Here is a 15,774-nt window from a genome sequence, read left to right on the forward strand (position 1 = left end):
ACTGTAGGGCACAGATGAACACTGTAGTGGCACCGGTGGCAATGATGTGGCGCTGATGGCACAGGTGAGCACTGTAGTGGCACAGATTAGCACTGTAGGCCACTGCAAAAATCAGACTCACAGTTTTTCACTCGATCCCTCTTCTCTCCTTGCACGCTGTATCGGTGTGAGGAGAGAGGAGAGCTGGACCGCTGCATGACCCCAGCTTGTTTACATTGTAATGGCTCCCTCATTGGAGGGAGCGATCACGTGATAAAGGGCCGTGATCCGTGAAGCGCTGGGTCCTGTGAACCCAGCCATGCGCACGCCCCAGGGGGCACGCGGGAAGCACGAGATCAGGACGTTCATGGTCACCCTCCCAGAACAAGCCGACCGCGCTGTAACTGCCTTTCAGCTATGGCCCGGTCAGCAAGTGGTTAAAAAGCCAAAATAAAATCTCAGAAATAAAAAAAAAAAAAAAAAAAAAAAAAAAGAAAGGAAAGAAGAGCTTAACTGCAGCCATTCCACTTTGGATGAAAGCCGTCCACCGCAAAAAGCCGCTTGTGAAAGCAAACAGCGCATTTCCAGTGGAAAAACCAAGTCCAATGTTCCAGGAACTGAGGAGAGCCACTGTGGGACACAAGGCATGATGTGATGTCGCGCCTGGGGAGGGGCTGTTTGCTATGGTAATGCATTTCAGAACTCCTATTGGCTCCTTTCTTAAACCATTAAAAATTATAGACAGCAAGCTCCATTTAAGAGAGGGGGTTGGGTATCCCGGGTTCAGCCAATTACAAAACACTCAGAGGCACATCACATTACGTCAAACCCATCAAAGAATAGAGAAAAGCAGGTCAGAGTTATCTGCAACAGGGGGAGAGGAGGAGATATTAGGGATGGACTGATGGGACACCTTTGAATTCATTATGGCAGGGAAAAGATCTACAAAAAACAACCACTTTCAGCGCTAATAGGTCTTCCAAGGTGTGGAATAACAAATGTCAGATAAAATGGTAGTGTGAAAGGTATATATGGTATCCAAAACTGGGTGGATGCTGCCTTCCTCAGATGGGGTAATCCGAAAGGAACTACAAGAAAAACAGAAATGGAAGGCGCACACACCTAGTGCATTAGATATTTTTACTATTAAATTGTTTTATATAAAAGTGGGTACTCACAAAATGCAACTGGCAAAAGGCCATAAAAACCATGCATGGACAGGCACAGAACACAGGGTACAGCTAACGCGTTTCAGGGACCCACCCCCTTCCTCAGAGCTAGGCTAAACATTTTTATTATTAAATTATCTTTGGTAATGCACTAGGTGTGCGTACCTTCCATTTCTGTTTTTCTTGTAGGGAAAAGAGATGTGGAAAGCAGCAGCAGGGGTGCAAGGATTGTACTGGAACCACACATATGTATGTCAAAGCACACATTAAGACAAATGTCAACAGGCAACAAAACATGTCAACTCTTCACAATGCAGGTAAACATGTTATGCGAGTTATAACAAAGTTGACATTTAAAGTGGCTGTAAACTCTTACATATACCCAGTGAATTGACTGGCCTCAGGTGAGACACAGATGAACAAATTCTTTCTCCTGCTTCTTTCTTTTGTTTCTCTTCTATCTTTTCTTTGCTATTTAATTTTAAATGATTGATGGTATGGGGATGCAACACGTCTACAGGTCTACGCACGAATATAAAACTGAATGACAAACCGGCTCAAATTGAGTTTCTGTGTTTGCTTATGAAGCCAAATGAGAATTTGTGATGTTAGATTTTTATTTGTGACGAAGTGTACCCTAAGGAAAAAAAAAAAAAAAAAAAATAGTTCAATAAAGCTTTGAAAACCCCCAAAAATTCTGCCACATATCAATTTATCTGCAGTCTTCTCTTCTCTATAGTTGTTCAGAATCCAGAATTTATAAAGATTGTCTGAGATGTCAGAAAAAAAGGGGGCGGAGAGCTGACATTACACTCTGCAAAGCTTAGTGAGGAGAGCTCTGACAGCTAATTGGAGGGAAGGGACACACCCCTCCTTCACACAGCATAGTTCACCTTTTGGAACAGGTTACATGTTCCAACCGTATTTAGGGTAAAATATGTAACATGTTTCAGCAGCTGCAACCTCTCACCCTCCCCGTGACAGCTGTTGCTCTTTGAAAACTACACGGCCATGTGGAGCTCCGCCCACATGGCATCATTCATTCACAGTTTCCTCTGAATGCACAAACTACAAATACCGTCAGCCATTGCAGCTGACGACTTGCCGTTCTCGAACTGTGAGGTCGCTAATGAGCGGTCTTGTAGTTCATTCACGAGCCCTGCAGCTTGTAAATAGTCAGCCCGTATGCAGGTACAGGCTGAAAGTTGCACAGCTTGTCTGCAGAAGTCTGGCACTGATCAGAGGTGCAATGCTTTCCAGGCTCCTTAGGGAAAAAACAAAAAAAAAAAAAAAAAAAAAAAACAACGTACATTGCACAAAATATGTGCATTTATGTTTTTTTTTCCAAAAGGTGAACTTATCCTTTAAATTTTGACCTGGACCTGCACTATGGGAAGCACTTTTGTATTTTCATGTCGGTTTGGATTTGCTGGTGAACATCACGGAGGCAATTTGATCCCTGCAGGGTCTTTATAGGAACCATTAGAGACCATTAAAGGAGCCATCTGCTGATGAGAACCATTCTCAGTTCTGAGCGCGTTTGACCCCATTAGGGTCTATGAAGGAGGTGAGCTCCCATTGCACCTGGCGAAGGGAGCACTAGTCACAGATTGTTGTCTCGTTAGGGAAGCACGTTTATTCACAGTGAAGTTTGAAGTAGATCTCTCATAAGATTTATCTTTATCCATTTTTAATACATTTTTATCACATTTTTATTCATTTGGACTAATCATTTAGCACATTTGTTTCTTTGCATGTCTGTTGTATTGATATGGACATTAGTATTTTTACCGTATATCAGTTGTAGTATAGCAGCGTTGTCACATTTCTTATATATAGTATTTATTGTTGTTTTGTGAGAACATCCAGGTGATAGCAGCAGCTTTAATATATTTGCACCTTATTTGTGTCTCTTAAATTGTATGGTATTTACTCACCACCATGTAAAATGCTTTGTAAAAGCTTTCTGGATAAAAATAATCATATAACATATACTATCCCTAATAGAAAAATCTACACTATAACAACCACCTCAGCTAAAAATAGGATTTTTTTTAATGGCTTACCTGTAAAATCCTTTTCTTTTGAAGTACATCACGGGACACAGAGCCATAGTAATTACTATGTGGGTTATAGTCCACCTACAGGTGCTGGACACTTGCACACCCTAAACAGGAAGTTGCCTCCCTATATAACCCCTCCCATACCAGGAGCATCTCAGTTTTGTAGCAAAGCAATACACGTGTATACTAGAAAGTGGGGCGGGACCTCTGTCTCCCGTGATGTACTTCAAAAGAAAAGGATTTTACAGGTAAGCTGTTATAAAAATCCTATTTTCTTTAATCGTACATCACGGGACACAGAGCCATGGTAATTACTATGTGGGATGTCCCACAGCAATGCCAACTGAGGGGAGGGAGACACAACAAAAGTAGGACACCATGAGATCAGAGGACTTATACTGCTGCCTGCGGTACACTGCTCCCAAAGGCGACATTCCTCATGTCTTTTTACATCCACCTGATAGAATCTGATAAATGTATGGATTGAAGACCAAGTTGCGGCCTTGCAGATTTGAGCCATGGAGGCTTGGTGATGCACTGCCCACAAAGCACTAACAGCCCTAGGGGAGTGCGCTTTAATTTGAGAGGGTAGAAACTACCTCTTTAAACCATAAGCTAGAACGATTACTTGTCGAATCCATTTAGAATAGTAGATTTCCATGCTGCCTGTCCTCTTTTAGGACCTTCAGGCAATACAAACAAAACATCCGTTTTCCGAATCTGAGCAGTTGTCTTTAACCTCTTCATATCCGCGCTTCTGCCAAATGATGGCAACAGCACGGACCTACATTGCCCGAGCGGCCTGCCGCGCCCCCTGCAGGGCGCGCGCGGTGATCAGCGAGTCTATGAGACTCGCCTGATCACAGATCGGAGTAAGGGGTCGGTCCCGACCCCTTACCACATGATCAGCTGTCAGCCAATGACAGCTGATCATGTGATGTAAACAGAGCCAGTAATCGGCTATTTTTTTCTCCTCGCGCTGACAGTGTGAGGAAAAAAAAAAAAAAAAAAAAGCAGATCGCCGGCGTCCGTGAGAGGGACATCAGTCCCGATCATGGCGATCATCTGTGCCCCCTGCCAGAGACACCTAGCAATAGGCAGCAGTGCCGCCTACCAGTGCCCACAGTGCCACCCATCAGCGCCCACAATGCCACAACAGTGCTGCACATCAGTGCCACCCATCAGAGGCACCCATCAGCGGAACCCATCAGTGCCGCCTTATCTGTGCCCATCAGTACCGCCTTATCTGTGCCCACCAATGCCGCCTCATCAGCACATATCAATAAAGGAGAAAAATCAAAGTTACTTACCGGTAACGTTTTCTCCAGGACAGCACACTTGAAAGACCTCGGCTCCTCCCCTCTTAGGAAACACCGCCTCCACCAGACTTTTAAGTCGCCCCTTCCCTTTAGCCCGAGAACCTCCAGCCAGTCTAGGGAGACATAAGAACACATCATAACAACATTTATATTCCTGATGCTCTCACGTCCTAGTGGCAAGACAATATCTGGGTGGGTACCGGTGCTGTCCTGAAAGACTCCTGGAAAAAACGTTACCGGTAAGTAACTTCGATTTTCCCTCTTTCGTCTTTCAGGACAGCACACTTGAGAGGATAAGCGAGCACTTACCCTAGGGTGGGACTACTGCCTGCAGAACTTTTCGCCCAAAAGCCTGGTCCTGGGCAGACAATAAGTCCAGTCTGTAGTGCTTAACGAAAGTCTTAAAACTTGACCACGTTGCTGCTCTGCAGATCTGATCGGGTGTAGCACCAGCCCACTCTGCTTCTGACGTTGCCATAGCCCTAGTGGAATGAGCCCTAATACCTTTCGGAACTTCCACCCCCTTTGCTATATAGGCTTGACTGATAGCTAATCTTAGCCATCTGGCTATAGTGTGTCTAGAGGCTTTGGAACCCATCCTTGCCCCTGAAAAGGAAACAAAAAAGGAGTCGGATTTCTTAAACTGCTCCGTAACTTCCAGGTACCGGTGTCACATTTGGCACCTTTCAGGGGGGAGGGGGGTGCAGATACCTGTCTAAGACAGGTATTTGCACCCACTTCCGGCATAGACTCCCATGGGAGTCTACGCCTCTTCCCGTCCCCACTGCGATGTCTCCTGGAAAACACACAGCTCCCAGGAGAGAGCGGGGACTACTTGGGACGCGCAGCGCGACTCGCGCATGCGCAGTAGGGAACCGGGAAGTGAAGCCGCAACGCTTCACTTCCTGATTCCCTGACCTAGGATGGCGGCGGCAGCTGCCGAGAACCGAGCGGGTTCTCGGCGTCGCCTGCCGACATCGCTGGACTCTGGGACAGGTAAGTGGCCATGTATTAAAAGTCAGAAGCTGCAGTATTTGTAGCTGCTGGCTTTTAATATTTTTTTTTTTTTGGCGGTGTGGGTGGACCCCCGCTTTAATGCACATCTTCTGACATCTAACTTGTGGAAGACCTGTTCCTGTTCCTTCACAGGATTTGAGCAAAAAGTGGGTAAACAAATTTCCTGGCTTCTATGAAATTCCGAAATCACCTTTGGAAAAAAGGCCGGATCGGTTTTAAAAATAATCCTATCCGGAAAAACTTGAAAGAAAGGTGCCCTACTAGAGAGGTCTTGTAGCTCACTGACCCTCCTTGCAGTAGTGATGGCTACTAAGAAAACCGCCTTGAGGGTTAAAAACGTCACCGTACAAGACTCAATAGGTTCAAAAGGACCCTCTGTAAGGGCCTGTAGTACTAAGGATAGATCCCATACCGGAAAGGGGCAAGAGCTGACTGGTCCCTGCCTACTTAACTCTGAAAAACCTGGATATCCAGGGATCCATTGCTAGCTGTTGTTCAAGGAATACACTTAAAGCCGACACCTGACTTTTAAGGGTACTAAGTGCCAACCCCTTATCTGCCCCACTCTGTAGGAACTCTAGCACTGCTACTGGACTGCGAACATTAAAGGAGCTCTTTACGCACCAAGAACTGAATTTCTTCCAGACTTTCAAATAGATCCTGCGCGTCTCCTTTTTTCTAGAATTCAGAAGAGTTATCAGTCCTTTGGAAAACCCCTTACTTCTCAGCAAGTCCTCTTCAGTAGCCAGGCAGCCAGATTCCATCTCTCCACCTGAGGGCAGCAGACTGGGCCTTGATAGAGTAGATCTTCCCGGACCGGTAGAATCCAGGGTGGTTCCACCGCCAGTTTTCTTAGGACCGAGAACCATGGCCTCCTGGGCCAGTGTGGAGCTATCAGGATTAGGGTCGTGTCCTCTAACTGGAATTTTCTCAAGACTGCAGGCAACAGAACCGGAGGGGGAAAGGCATAGCATTTGGCAAAATGCCAGCTCTGAGACAGAGCATCCACCCCTATCGCCCCGTCCCAGCGGTTCAGGGAGAAAGAAAGAGAGGGGGGCCTTCGTGTTTTCCCCTGAAGCGAAAAAGGTCCACACATGGGATCCCCCATTTTTTGATAATCATCTTGTAGATGACTTGATTGAGGACCCAATCGCCTTCCTTCAACTTCCTCCGGCTGAGGAAGTCTGCTCTCTGGTTTAACTCCCCTTTCAGGTGAACCGCCGATAGTGAGAGTACCGTGACCTCGGCCCAACTGAAAATTATCTCCGTCAGACCCCAAAGGGAACTGCTCCTGGTGCCCCCCTGTCGGTTTACATAAGAAATCGCTGAGGAATTGTCTGAACGGATCTGTACATGATGTCCCCGGAGATCCTGTTGGAAGGCTCTGAGAGCCAGAAAAATGGCCCTCGGTTCTCTCCAGTTCGAGGACTGTACTGCATCCTCGACCCCCCAGGAACCCTGTGCCAGACTCATCCCCAGGTGTGTGCCCCAACCGGAGCCACTTGCATCCGTTGTCACAATTTTGGACACAGGCAGAACCCACTCCAGACCCTGCGATAGGTTTGCTGCCTTTCTCCACCACCACAGGGATCTCTTCACTCGTACAGGAATGAAGACCGCCGAGTCCAAGGACTTCTGAGTGTGGTCCCAAACTTTCAGAATGAACCACTGTAAAGGGCGGAAGTGCACTCCTGCCCACCTTACTGCTGGGAGGGCAGCTGTCAGCAATCCCAAGGCTGACATGGCCCTTCTTATGGTGATTTGGTGATTGCCCTGCAGAACTGCCAAGGCCCTGTCTATTTTGGCAAGAAATACTCTCCGTTGGATTGAGTCCACGATGTAACCTAGGAATGTAATCCTCTGGGATGGAACCAGGCTGGACTTCTCCAAGTTTAGGAGCCATCCCAGATGTTCCAGTATACCTCTCGCTACTTGCAAATCCTGGACCAGCTGCTCTGGGGAGGGAGCAAAAAGGAGCAGGTCGTCCAAACGCCAGAACTTCCGCCAAAACTCTGGTGAATATCCGGGGCGAAGAGGAGAGCCCAAAGGGGAGGGCCTGGAACTGAAGATGCACTACTTCCTCCCCGGACCTTACCGCCAGCCTGAGGAACTTCTGACTGTCCTCTGCAATCGGAATGTGCAGATAGGCGTCCCTTAGATCTATGGACGCCATGTAGCAATTCGGAGGTAGTGTTTTTACAGAAAAAATTTAATCCATCTTGTAGGAGATTGACAGGTTCAGGGGCTTTAAGTTCAGGATGAGCCTGAATTTCCCTGAAGGCTTCCGAACCACAAAGATGTGGGAGTAGCAACCCCTGCCTATTTCTCCGGATGGGATACGTGATATCACATCCTGCCGCTCTAAATCCTCCAGTGAGGCTAGTAATGCCGCTGCCTTCTCCGCACACTTTGGCAAGCCCGTAACCAGCAGCCTGTGTGGGGGGGGGACTTGAGAATTCTAATCTGTAACCCCTCCTTACGATCCCCAGAATAAACTGATTAGAGGTAACTGACTCCCACTGTGGGAGGAAGGCCCCAATCTTCCTCCCACTGGGGTTAACCCGTCATTGGGGCTTTCGGGGCTGTTCAGGAGGGCGAAAAATCGCTCCCCCACGCCCTCTGCCCTTGTTTGTCCAGACTTTTTTCTGAGACTCTGCACTAGGAAAATTAAACTTTCTTTGCGAACGAGTCTTTTTAGGTTGTTCCCCCAACCTTTTCTTCAAGGGGAAGCCCTTCTTTTTATCGGCTGTTCGATCAAGAACCGCCTCCAGATCCGGACCGAACAGCAAGTCCCCAGTGAAAGGGAACCCCGCAAAGTTTTATTTTTGAAGCATTGTCCCCCTGCCAGGTCTTTAACCAAAAGGTCTCTCCTGGCTGAGTTGGCCAAGGCAGAAGATCTAGAAGACATGCGGACCGACTCCGCCGAGGAGTCAGCAATGTATGCAATCCCCTTCAAGAGCATTGGGAAGGAGGAGAGAATCGTCTCCTTAGCGGTTCCAGCTTCAATATGAGCTTTTATATGTGTTAGCCAGTGCTCCATGTTACGTGCCACCACTGTGACCCACCATGGCCGGCTTAAGGTTGCCTAAAGAGGAATCCCAGGATTTTCTAAGTAGAGAATCCATCCGTTTGTCAATGGGATCTGTTAGCACCCCCATATCTTCAAACGCCAAGTCTGTTTTTCTGGATACCTGAGAGAAGGCTGCATCCAGTCTAGGTGACTTGTTACACACAGCAGCTTCATCCTCTGAAAAAGGGAATCTGCGCTTTAATGCTCTGGAAAAGAAAGGTTTCTTTTCTGGGTCCCGCCATTCCTTTTTAATGGTATCTACTAGGACCTCGTGTACCGGAAAGACCCTTTTCTTCTGCTCTCCAAGACCCACTTACATTCGGTCATGTAGAGACAGAGATTTTTTCTCCTCCTGGATACCTAGGGTGGTGTGGATTGCTCCCAAAAGCTCCTCCACCTCCTCCAAGGAGAGTTTATATCGGGAGGTTCTGGAGGACGCGCCATCCACCTTTTCTCCATCTGATTCGCCTGAGGAATGTGAGGATGCACCATCTGATTCATCCTCTAAAGCCTCTCTGGAAACCCCCGGTAACTCCTCACTGACTGAGGGACCTGAAGGACCAGGTGCAACATCTTGCTGTGCTGGCAGAGGACCTGCTGGGGGCTGTATAGGCTGAAAACTTTCAAACAATGTTGTTGTTGCTGGAAAGCTCCTTAACAGAAGCTGCCAGGTCAGAGCTCTGTTCCATAGAGTGTTCCTTAACTAAGCCTTCAATGCATTTCTTGCACAAAACCTTCCCCCAGGACTCTCCTAAAGTACTTCTACATGATGGTCACTTTCTTTGGACACATGTAAGGGCTTGGTCTTTTCCGCAGGTTTGTCCTGGAATGACAAAACAAGCACCGGCATCAGCAACAGTCTTTAAAAACAAAAAAACTAAGTGACCAACACCAGGAGTGCACCCCCCCAGGACCAACCACCACCAGAGTCCCAGAGGTGCCTCTCCTCCCCTCTGACCACTAAGAGGGGGGGGGGTTTATCCCGTGGAGCTAAGTGGGAATAAGGTAAGGGAATTCCTACTTAGAAAATCCTGGGATTCCTCTTTAGGCAACCTTAAGCCGGCCATGGTGGGTCACAGTGGTGGCACGTAACATGGAGCACTGGCTAACACATATAAAAGCTCATATTGAAGCTGGAACCGCTAAGGAGACGATTCTCTCCTCCTTCCCAATGCTCATGAAGGGGATCGCATACATTGCTGACTCCTCGGCGGAGTCGGTCCGCATGTCTTCTAGATCTTCTGCCTTGGCCAACTCAGCCAGGAGAGCCCTTTGGTTAAAGACCTGGCAGGGTTCCACTTACCTTAGTGTGGCTGGTGCTGGCGTCACCCGGCACAGAACGGGAACCATCCGTCTCTGACATCCCTCTGGCCAGGGGAGTGGTCTGCCTCAGAATGCTCCTCTGTCTGACACTTCAGCGTTAATGGAGCCCGCACCAGCCTTCGTGCCGTTCGTTTATCCGCCCCGCGGCCGGAACCGGAAGCTGCGGTCCGAACGGAAGTGCCCTTCCCGTCGGAAATGACGTCGCCCGTCATCCGACTCAGCGTTGCTCCATGCTGACTCTCAGAGTGAGGGGAATCTGGGCACCTTCGTATCGCCTTCCCCAGGCAGCGGAAAAACGAACTCCCAGGCCTTCGCATTCCCCAAGGGAGGACAAGGAGCGCAATGCCACAGCAGGTAACCAGATTCCCCATTCGTACTGCTGTGAATGAGAGACCTCTGTCTCTCCTTTCCAACGATCGTACCGGCCTCAGCCTCACCAGCTGATATGGCCCAGGTTCCTAGCGATGTCTCCCTCCTGGAGGAAACACCAAAACTGACGGGCTAAAGGGAAGGGGTGACTTAAAAGTCTGGTGGAGGCGGTGTTTCCTAAGAGGGGAGGAGCCGAGGTCTCTCAAGTGTGCTGTCCTGAAAGACGAAAGAGGGAAAATTACCTGTTTGCAAAATTTTATAACAAACTATGAAACGTGATTTTTTTTTTTTCAAAATTTTCCATCTTTTTTTGTTTGTTTAGCAAAAAATAAAAATCCCAGCTGTGATTAAATACCACCAAAAGAAAAGCTCTATTTGTGGGAAAAAAAAAAAATGATAAAAATTTCATTTGGGTACAGTGTTGTATGACCGCACAATTGTCATTCAAAGTGTGACAGCGCTGAAAGCTGAAAATTGGTCTGGGCAGGAGGGGGGTTTAAGTGCCCAGTAAGCAAGTGGTTAAGTAGACTGCTCTCACCACATCAAGAGAATGTACTGATTTTTCTTTCATAGAACCGGGGTCTGGAAAAAAAAAAAAAAAAAGGATAGAACAATATCCCAGTTTAGATAAAACCTGATACTACCTTTGGTTAAAAGTTAGAATAAGGACGCAATACTACCTTATCTTTGTCAACAATAATAATATGGCTCTTTACAAGAAAGAGCATCCAATTCTGATACCCTTCTTGCAGCAGATATGGTTACCAGAAAAGATAGTTTCCTTGTCAAAAAAGGACCAAGGGAATATGTCATATCGGTCCAAAAAAAGGCTGTTTTGTAATGCCTCCAAAAACTAAATTCAAGTCCCAAGGGTTCAGGGGTGACTTAAGCCGTGTTACCCCCTGAATAAAGTTACGAACCAAAGAAAGCGAAGCAAGTGGTCGTTGAAATAATACCGATAAGGCCGAGACCTGTCTTTAGAAAGCACTCAAGGCCAGCTTTATTTCTCACCCCATCTGCAGAAATTCAAGGATTCTACCTTTGACCTATTTCCTGAGGTGCAACCCCTGGTTTCACACCAGGAGACATATGCTTCCCAGACTTCATAATATATAATTACTGAGGCAGACTCCCTTGCATTAACCGAGATAGAAACCACTGAACCTGATAGCCCACGTTTCTTCAGAGTGTGGGTCTCAATAGCCAAACCGTTAAATTTAGCGTTTGTAAAGTAGGATGGAATACCGGACCTTGTGAAAGAAGGTCTGGCCATGGCGGTAGGGTCCTTGGGTCCCCTACTGTCATCTTTACGATCCCTGCATACCAAGATTTCCTGGGCCCCGCAAGAATCACCGACTTCCCTTCCTGCTTGATCCTGCAAAGAAGTCGTGGACGCAGGCAGAATAGGAGGGAATGCATAAATCAGTGAGAACCGATTCCACAGGAATAGCAAGGCATCTATTCCGCATGCTAGCGGATCCTTTGTTCTTGACACAAAGTTGACGATTTCCTTGTTGAACCTTGACGTAAACAGATCTATGTCTGTGATTCCCCATCTCTGACATATTGACAGGAAGATATCGGGGTGAAGGAACCATTCTCCCGGGAACAACTGCTGGGGACTCAAGTAGTCCGCCTGCCAATTTTCTATCCCTAGAATGAAGACAGCCGATGGGCAGAAAACAATGTACTTTGCCTAAGATAGGATATGAGTGACCTTTCTCTGGGCCGCACAACTTCTTGTGCCCCCTTGGTGATTAATATAGGCCATTGCTGTGGCATAGTCGGATTGAATCCTGGCAGGACAATATTGTAAACTGAATGTTCAGGCCCTCAGAACCAAGTGCTCTGCCTGAATTTCTAGAATGATAATGGGCAAGGTCATTTCTCATCTGGGCCATTTCCGTGGTAACTGAAGGAAGGATTTTCCCCTTTGGCGATTTTTGGATATTAACCATAAACTGAGGCTCCGGCGTACCCAGCCTACAGTACCTGGTATTTCTAGGCGGTCCATCCGGGTACTAACCAGGTCCGACCCTGCTTAGCCTCCAAGAGCAGATGAGATTGGGCGCTTTCAGGGTGATGTGGCCGTAGGCTTTGGAGTTAGACACATTGGGAATCTAGAGCTTAAACCTTTTGTCCTAAGCTGATAGGATAAAGTTTTGCAGCAGTCTCAAATGAAACTGAGCATAAGGAAAGGCCTTGAATGAAGCCACCATCTTTCCCAACAACCTAATGCAAAGATGAATAGAAGAATTTATCTTGCTTCGACCACCTAAATCAGTTCCTTTATGGCGCTGATCTTTGCCTGGGGCAAGAATACCCTTTTCTGGGTGTACCTATGATCAGACCCAAGTATCTTAGCCCTTTTCATGGTTTTAAAGAAGATTTCTCCTAGGCTGAGAATCTGACCTAGATATTCCAGGTAGTTGAATGTGGTGACCATACTTTGGTCTAAGTGGGCTACTGACTGGACTATCAAGAACAGATCGTCCAGGTAAACCGTAATCGTTATACCTTGGGCCCTTAATCTGGCTAGAAAGGGGGCCAGAACCTTTGTAAACACTCAAGGTGCAGTAGCTAGACCGGAAATAAGAGCTACACACTGAAAATGAAGATTTTGCACCTTGAAAAGTAGATTTACTAGTGAGCGAGGAAATAGGCATATGGAGGTATGCATCTTTGATGTCGATTGATGCCAGAAGTTCTCCACCTTGTAGCATGGAGATAACTGATTGGATTGACTCCAATGCGAAAAAAAGAGTGGTTATATTTAGGAATGTCCATTTGGATTTAACCCAACCTCTGCTCTTACATGATCACTTTTTGTCAAAAGATGGTCCAATGCTTGAGAGAAAGACTTCTTTTTCTCTGGATCCTTAGGAAGGTTTGATCTAAGAAAACGAGGAGATGGGAACTCTTGGAACTCCAGTTTGTACCTGTGAGGAAGTCCCCCATTCGTCTTGACACTCTTCCTACCAGATCCTTGAAAACTGCAGAAGAATTCCCCCTATTGAGCGAGCGGGGGCGCCTCCTCATAAAAGGAGGCTTCAGGATCTTGTAGGTTTCCTCCCCCATGACCTCTTTTGTCCCTGGGGTTAACCCTGAGGATTACCCTTTGAACCTGACAGCGGAAGCCGTCGTGACTGCCTGGAGGCTGATGCCCCTGGCACAGAAGAAGGAGCTTTAAAATACATTTACTCCTTTTCTTACATGGCAAAAGGGGTACTTTTTGCACTAGAATTTCTTTGAATGTAGTTTCACCACAAAAAGGAAGACTAGCCAGGAGCTTCTGCATGGTGCTTAGCGAAGGGCGCAAGGCCTGAAGGATAGAATCTCTCATAGCAACTATTGCAAACATAAAGCTGCCAGATCCTGGGCCTGCTGAGCAGGATAACCTTGAACACCTGTTAAAACTGGTCTCTCAACAACTAAGCAATTACTGTCAGTGCAGGCTGAGACACTCAATCTGCCAGAGAAAAACAGTGTTTTTTTTTTTTTTTTATAGGAATTCCAACTTTTTATCTGTTGAATCCCCAAGCATTTGAGCATTGTCTGCCGGACAAGTCAAACTCTTATTCACAGAGGATATAGCAGCGTTAATTGCTGGTATACCCTACTTAGTGAATTTCCTCTACTATAGGATAAAGTGTAAAAACTTTTTAGGTGGGAAAATGATGCTCATCTGGGTGATCCTCTCAGATACAAAAAGCTTTTCCAACAAAGAATGGACAGGAAAAGGCATGCACAGCTTGAGGCGGCTTTAGCGAACCCAAACACTCAGTTAAGAGTACATAAATGTGGAGCGGACCATTCAGCAAGAAATTGCACCATCAATCTTAAGATTGAAACAGCTGATTCTCCCACATTTGACACCTCAGAAGAGGAGACATCAGCCTCACCACAGGCCCCTGAGGGAATTAGTCTTCTCCCGCCCCTAGTTCCTCAGTTTGAGGGTCCTGGGCAATGGAAGCGAACCTGTCGCATTTTGACCCACCGTGGGATTCTATTAAAGTCGCTAAAGTTTTTTTTTTTTTTTTAAACCTATCATGGCTGAGGAAAAAAGATCTTAGATCTTAAAGATTTAGTAAAATAAACAGGGGCTGCAGTGTTGAGAAAAGCTGCAACATTTCATGGCCTCGATGCTCACTCTGACCAGCCACCCCCTCTCAGGGGACGATGCAATTTGTAGAAATGAGTAGGCTTTCCAGAGCTTGAGGGAGACCCTTTTAGCTCTTTTTTGGGGGGTGTTTCAACCCCCCCCTTCTGACCTTAGCCCGATGCACAAAGCAGAGGTACTACCAGAAGAAATCGCATCCACTGCTTGAGCAATAGTCCAGCCACTGCCGCTGCTATTAATGCTCAGCCTGATGCAAATAGTAGATGTGTCAAATAGGAAATGCCTGCGTCACCAAAACCTCTTTCATGCTCCTCTTTGCTCTTATGTCTCTCCGACAATTTTGCAGTCAGCACAAATGGAGTTTATTCGTAAAAACACACTCCCGCATTGGAGAACGCCAACGCCGCGCTAAGCCCTGCCCCAACCTCGCATCACGCCCCCCTCCTTTTAAAAAAAAAAAAAAGTTTTCCCGCGCAAGCACGGCCCTCCGATCCAATGGGATCGGCTTGTGAGTGAGGGAGGGATGGCGTAGAGGAGACCTGGAACCCGCCACCGCCGAGTAGGGGCGGTAAAAGAAAACGTCATTTCCGATCGTTGTTAGTTCTCCCTTATACTCAGCCTCATGAAGAGGGGAAGAGTTCAGCCCGGGTGGGGGTGTCTGGAGGAAGCAAAACCCCCCAAACTTACTGGGGGGGTCTGCCTGCTAGCCGGAGGGAAAAAAAAAGTCCGCTGCTTCTGACACAGCGTGATCTCTGAGCAAAGCATGAGAAGGTATGTGCTCCATACAGCCCCCAGTGGTGACACTTAGGCATGACAACATTTACTTAAAAGGAGACATTTCATAAGAAATTTTAAAATTTCCTTAGAAAACTCCACTTACCTTTCACACCGCAGGGTTTTCTGTGGTAAAACCAACAGACCCAATCTTCACCCTTCACTGTGGGTTCCATTAACAAACCTTCAGGAACCGGGGACCCTCAGGGAACCCACAATCCTGGACCTGTAATAGCACCCCCCCCCCCAGTAAAACTTTATGGCCTTAATACCAAAAGTACTGGATCCTAGGGTCCAGCTCTCTAAAAAGAGAAGAGTTGACAAGCAAAACCTCGTTTCTTCAGATACGAGGCCCGGGACCCATTCAATTTGGCCTAAAAGACACTTTGAATGGATCCTGTTGCATAGCTAGCCCCAGCAAGGATTACTCGAGTGGAGCTCAGCACAGCACATCTTCACTCATGACTAAGGATGAGCTGCGGCGTGTTCGCATGCTGCACATGCCGAGCCCGCCAGGAAGTTGGCACGGTGCAGCGCTAATCACAAGCAGTGAGACATTTCCCAATGTGCG

At 47.1% G+C, this 15,774-nt stretch overlaps 1 protein-coding gene and 1 pseudogene across 5 annotated transcripts in view; both read right to left on the reverse strand.

Annotated features, from left to right (window-relative positions):
* Positions 1-15,774, reverse strand: part of FBXL18 (F-box and leucine rich repeat protein 18) — a 364,054-nt gene that overhangs the window by 330,301 nt on the left and 17,979 nt on the right. The gene's annotated exons all lie outside the window — the stretch shown is intronic.
* LOC141101924 (5S ribosomal RNA) lies at positions 12,290-12,405 on the reverse strand (annotated as a pseudogene).

The sequence above is a fragment of the Aquarana catesbeiana genome, linkage group LG06 (genome assembly GCF_042186555.1).
Source record: "Aquarana catesbeiana isolate 2022-GZ linkage group LG06, ASM4218655v1, whole genome shotgun sequence".
In the NCBI taxonomy this organism is placed as follows: Eukaryota; Metazoa; Chordata; class Amphibia; order Anura; family Ranidae; genus Aquarana; species Aquarana catesbeiana.